This window comes from Cebidichthys violaceus, unplaced genomic scaffold (genome assembly GCF_023349555.1).
Source record: "Cebidichthys violaceus isolate CVI_PGR_0920_01 unplaced genomic scaffold, fCebVio1.0.p SCAF_48, whole genome shotgun sequence".
NCBI classification, from domain to species: domain Eukaryota; kingdom Metazoa; phylum Chordata; class Actinopteri; order Perciformes; family Stichaeidae; genus Cebidichthys; species Cebidichthys violaceus.
The window spans coordinates 1148781-1154780 of record NW_027176683.1 but is presented as its reverse complement, the minus strand read 5'-3'; positions in this window follow the sequence as shown (position 1 = coordinate 1154780).

The window sequence follows — 6000 nt, the reverse complement described above, 5'->3', positions numbered from 1 at the left end:
TGCAACCCTGTCTCCTACAAAGTGACTTTCCCACATAAATAAACGGCATTCTCAATTAAGTTAAAAAGGGGAACGTATTTTCACGCAAGTAGTTTTAAACACACGGGATTAATATTATAAATTGAAACAAAACAAAACTACTTGGTTAGGTAGAGTAAAACTTCATGGTTTGGATTAAAACAAGTATGTTATTTAAGTTAAGGACAAATTAAAATAAGTCAACGATAACTTTGGTTTCACCAGGAAGCCGAGCGGCGGTCTCCTGAGTGAAAGTCCTGTGTTTGTTTGATCCATCCAGACTTCCTCCGTACGCGGACTACGACTGATCAGAGATGGTTTTTTGCGACGCGATAAAAAAAAACACGAACGTAATCCGGAATTAAAAACGCAGTTTTGCTGTGTGGGAATGTTATTTTCAGGACTATGATATGACTCACGACACCGGTACCCAGCGGGGAATCGAACCGTGAACTTTGTAATAATGTGACGCACACTGTAAACTAAAGACAAGACGTTAAAAGTCGACACTTTTCACTGTTTTCAGATGTGCTGGAGATTAATCGACAATGGGAATAATGACATGTACTCGCACTGTATTCTGGTTCAAACAATTTCAGGCGTTTTCCCACAATTCACAGTGTGTTTTCAGACAACAATACTCGCTGCAACGACTCTTCATTGGAGGAAATAAAAAGCTCTTTTTGGGCTCCTGTTGTTTTCATGCCGACGTCACGTTATCTCTGTGCACCTCCATTCCTCTCAGACAGCAGACGTGCATCAGTCAGCGTTGTTTAGAAGTCAGTATCAAACCCTACAGGCTGTGTTTTTCGTCACGGAACCTTCTGCACTCTCTTGTAAAGCTCCCGTTATCCACTCTGTGACTCAAGAGTCGTGCAATAAAGGACCATCTCCTGTGGGTCGGAGTGGTCTTTTCAAATACCACAGCGAGTGGCCTGAAGGCCGGATTACAAATGTCTTCTGCAGCATCACAGTGAATGTTTGGACATCAGCTGCTGTGTGTGTGGATTAGATGTCAGGTATTTTCTCTTTCCCAAGGACTTCTGAAAATGTTCAAGTGGTCCTTCATCACAAAAAGATTCTAGAAAAGCAATGAAAAACAGTTGCTGACTTGTTTTGTCACGTAGGACAAAGAGGATTTTGTAAACGCCAAAGGGAGCACTGTCCGTGTCTGAAAGCTCTTGAAGAGTTGTACCAAATAATTGAAAGGTTTACCGCTAGGAGAAAGGTAAGATATTGACAAAGTAAGCTATCCGAGCCCCGTTTGTGACGGAGCGGTCTGCAAGCCTCCATTTGCACTCTATCTCGGAAATATGAGCCTTTCAAAGAGCTTCCAAATTGGCATCGGCAGTATGTCCAACATCAGAATTTGAATGACTTTGTGCCTCAATAACTCGTCACAAGAAGCACATAGACTCATGGGACCATTCCAGCCTCCGGCTTGCCGACCGAGCTCTCGGTTGCACTTGGAATCAGATCTCCAGCTTCCTCCGTCTTGGAAATATGAGGATCCAAAAGTGCTTCCAACTTCTCATCGATGATGTTGCTTATCGATGAAGATTTGGATGTCCTTAGGTTGAAATTTGGAAGTACTTTGGCCCTTGATAACTCCTCATAGGAGGAAGCAAGTGACACAACAAAGACATTTCACAGGGAGTTCAGTCAGACGGTGGCTTGTGGTATTAAGTTATCCTGGCTTTCGCCTCCCTATAGCAGACTATTTGGTTATTACATTTCTGTTTTCACAATTACCATAATGAATTAAAAATTCAATGGGTTTTATACTGAAAGGCAGATCTTTTGAAGTCGTCGGTCCGAGTGTGAAGGATTAAGTCAGGCCACAAGTCGAGAATTGGTTCATTCAGAAACAGCATGTACAAAGGAACCCCCCCTCCCTCTGCTTGTATAGTAGAGAGGTGTGTGTGTATATATATATATATATATATATAAATATATATATATATATATATATCACAACCTCTTCATAAGCACTTTCAGTCGTGACAGGACGCTCCGAGGCAGCACGTCCTCTTCTTCTCTGCTTAGCATTGAGCACTGAATCATTTACACTTGTATTTCAGGCTTTCAGCTGATGGATCTGAGGCGTTGAAGGAACCTCTATTTCTGTTCAGCCTTTGTATTATGTGTTATATCTGTTTTAGATCACAATCTGCTTTATTGGCCAAATATGTTAAGTTATGTACACGAGTAGTGAAAAATAGAATGTTATATAAATAAATATGATTAAAATGACGGATTATTTTGTGTTGAAAAAGGATACAACTCTTCATTACTAGTCATCAGTCTCTTCTTGTTGGATCTAGACTCATTTTTATTTTTTCCTCCTTAAATGACTAAAATGCAAATGTGATGTTCCAGTTTGTTTTTCTCTCGCTGTGCAGCCGGAGGCGTCAAACGCTGAATTCAGGTCAGCTGTGAAGGCAGGAAGTCATCAGAAATAAATAAGAAAGAGGGAGACCAGGGGTCTGTACAACATACCCAGCTTATCTTCTGGTTATCTGGCTTAACTAACCTTAACTGCTAAGCGGTGAGCTAACATTTGTGGACAAATACGAAGAAGTTAAACACATAAATCAGACTGAAAGTACATTAAAGGTCTGTTAAAGAAGCTCCACAATACAGCAGCGATGCCCCCTAGTGGAAACCAGGAAAATAGCACATATTTGACTCAAAAGGTCAAACATGGAAAAAAAATAATAGCTCAATATGGTGGAAAATAGTAAAAACTAAAGTGTTGGCTCTGGATTGAAAGCCAGCGATAAGAGAAGGTATGATTGTACACTGTGATGGTCGTGGGATCAAACATGTCTGTATTTTACAGTTTATTAGAGTATTAGAGTATTATTGAGGCTCAGGTTGCATATTACCTCCATTTGCACCAATACCTCAATTCTATTGTCATTGTTCTTTATGTTCATATATATACTTTTGGATTTATATTGTACATAGTCGTGAAATGTTTATGCTTGCCTCTGTTCTACTTTGCTGTCTTTGTTGTCCTTGTTTTTATCTTTTTGTATCTTTATTTGTATATTCTATGTATGTACGTTGAGAGCAACGTAAAAACGGAGACAAATTCCTTTGTATACGTACGCATACATGGCCAATAACTTTAACACACTTCACTTTCACCACGGCGGTGATTTTATTTTTTGAATCGCCTAAAACTAAAATCCTACCGGATCCAAAGAGTAGGCCGATCAGAGAACATTCCACACAGTGATTCTCGTCCGGAGCGGAAATCCTCCCATCACATTTTCTCTTGCTCCGAGCTTCACAGTGAAACCTCCTGTCCTACTTTTAACGCCGTCTGCCTCCAGACAGACCTGTGATCCCCTCGAGCCTGTCGTGGTTCCCTAGAGAACCTTATTTGTTCCTCTACCTCACAGCTCAACTCACTCTCTCTTTTATTATCTCACAGGGGCAGTCAGGCACCAGACAATTCGGTTTGGTTTTCTTAAGCGTCAACACTGCCGGATGAAAATCCTCTTCAGGTCTCACCTGATGTGTGAAACTCAAAACAGTGAATGAGAGTAAGAGTCTGTTAATTAAACGCTTGAGGGTTGAATATCAGTGAAGGAAAAGCTGCGTGAGGATGAATCACACTCGTGAATGCTCTCCTAAAAATGTGAAATTAAACAGAGACATAAATGTGGAAGAGATGTTGTGAACAGCAGAAATTTATATTAACAAATAAATGAAATGTTTGCTGATGAAGTGAAAGAGAATCTAATAAAATCTAACCAGAGTCACCATGTTTCTATTTTAAACTCATTTAACATGAAGTGTGTCAGAGACTCTTAAACATCCATTCAGTGTTTGTGACCATCACAGCCTCTGCTTGTCATAACACTTTACCTTTCAGCTGTTTTAATGCCCTCCGGTGTTTCTTCCTCCTCCTCCTCTTCCTCTGCACTGACCTGAGTCGCTGTGATGAAACTCTGCCAAAACAAAAGACACTCTTCAACTGAAGTGAACTCCAAAAACCAGAAGCTCCGCTCACATTGACCAGCTTCACACAGCCTTCTTAGTCAACGTGTTTTTAACTTCACATTAATATATTCATCACTACATCAGATCATGCGTGTTGAGGTCAGAGAGATGTCGACATGGTGATGATATGAATGTAGTAGCTAATTTAACTGGAAACAGAAAGGGGAAAAGTAAAATGACAGAGGTCAAAGTGGATGTTTCCATATCATCCGTACTTAAGTTACGTCACTTCAATAGTTATTAAACCCAAACGTCGACTGACTCGTCACGGTACTTCCTGTGATGATCAGAGTGCGACTAAGCGCAGAGATAACAGACCAGAGACTGGAGTTGCAAAAATCTAAGATTTACTGAGGTTCAGTTCAAAACAAGGCAGGACAGACATCAAGCAGAACGAACACGCAATACAAGTAGTCGAAAACAAAAGCCCAACAAAACTACTAACGGGTTTCAGGAAGCGTAACTGGCACCGGAGAACTTGTCTCAGGAAACGACTGAGACAGTCTGACAGCTGGTAGGTGGACAGCTGGGGTGTAAGTACAGGGGAGGGCTGATGAGCAAAGGGACCACAGGTGAGGGACAAAACAGGCGGGAAACTAAACAAAGGCAGGAAGTAAAGCAACTGAGGAAGCATGGGGAAGTGAATGACAAAATAAAACAGGAAGAGGAATTAAATAGAGTTCATACGAGTCGTCACACTTCCATACCTAAGTTACGCCACTTCATTTATTTTTACCCGAACGTTGACATGTTTGTCACGTTACTTGTTGGTTTAGTTGCCTAAACTCAACTGTTGGTTTTGTTGCCTAAACTCAACTACTGGTTTAGTTGCCTAAACTCAACTGTTGGTTTAGTTGCCTAAACTCAATTGTTGGTTTTGTTGCCTAAACTCAATTGTTGGTTTTGTTGCCTAAACTCAACTGTTGGTTTTGTTGCCTAAACTCAATTGTTGGTTTTGTTGCCTAAACTCAACTGTTGGTTTTGTTGCCTAAACTCAACTGCTGGTTTTGTTGCCTAAACTCAACTGTTGGTTTAGTTGCCTAAACTCAACTGCTGGTTTTGTTGCCTAAACTCAACTGTTGGTTTAGTTGCCTAAACTCAACTGTTGGTTTAGTTGCCTAAACTCAACTGTTGGTTTAGTTGCCTAAACTCAACTGTTGGTTTTGTTGCCTAAACTCAACTGTTGGTTTTGTTGCCTAAACTCAACTGTTGGTTTTGTTGCCTAAACTCAACTGCTGGTTTTGTTGCCTAAACTCAATTGTTGGTTTTGTTGCCTAAACTCAACTGTTGGTTTTGTTGCCTAAACTCAACTGTTGGTTTTGTTGCCTAAACTCAACTGTTGGTTTAGTTGCCTAAACTCAACTGTTGGTTTAGTTGCCTAAACTCAACTGTTGGTTTAGTTGCCTAAACTCAACTGCTGGTTTAGTTGCCTAAACTCAACTGTTGGTTTAGTTGCCTAAACTCAACTGTTGGTTTTGTTGCCTAAACTCAACTGTTGGTTTAGTTGCCTAAACTCAACTGTTGGTTTTGTTGCCTAAACTCAACTGTTGGTTTTGTTGCCTAAACTCAACTGTTGGTTTTGTTGCCTAAACTCAACTGTTGGTTTTGTTGCCTAAACTCAACTGCTGGTTTTGTTGCCTAAACTCAATTGTTGGTTTTGTTGCCTAAACTCAACTGTTGGTTTTGTTGCCTAAACTCAACTGTTGGTTTTGTTGCCTAAACTCAACTGTTGGTTTAGTTGCCTAAACTCAACTGTTGGTTTAGTTGCCTAAACTCAACTGCTGGTTTAGTTTCCTAAACTCAACTGTTGGTTTAGTTGCCTAAACTCAACTGTTGGTTTTGTTGCCTAAACTCAATTGTTGGTTTTGTTGCCTAAACTCAACTGTTGGTTTTGTTGCCTAAACTCAACTGTTGGTTTAGTTGCCTAAACCTAACTGGTCGTGGTTTTGTTGCCTAAAACCCAACTGT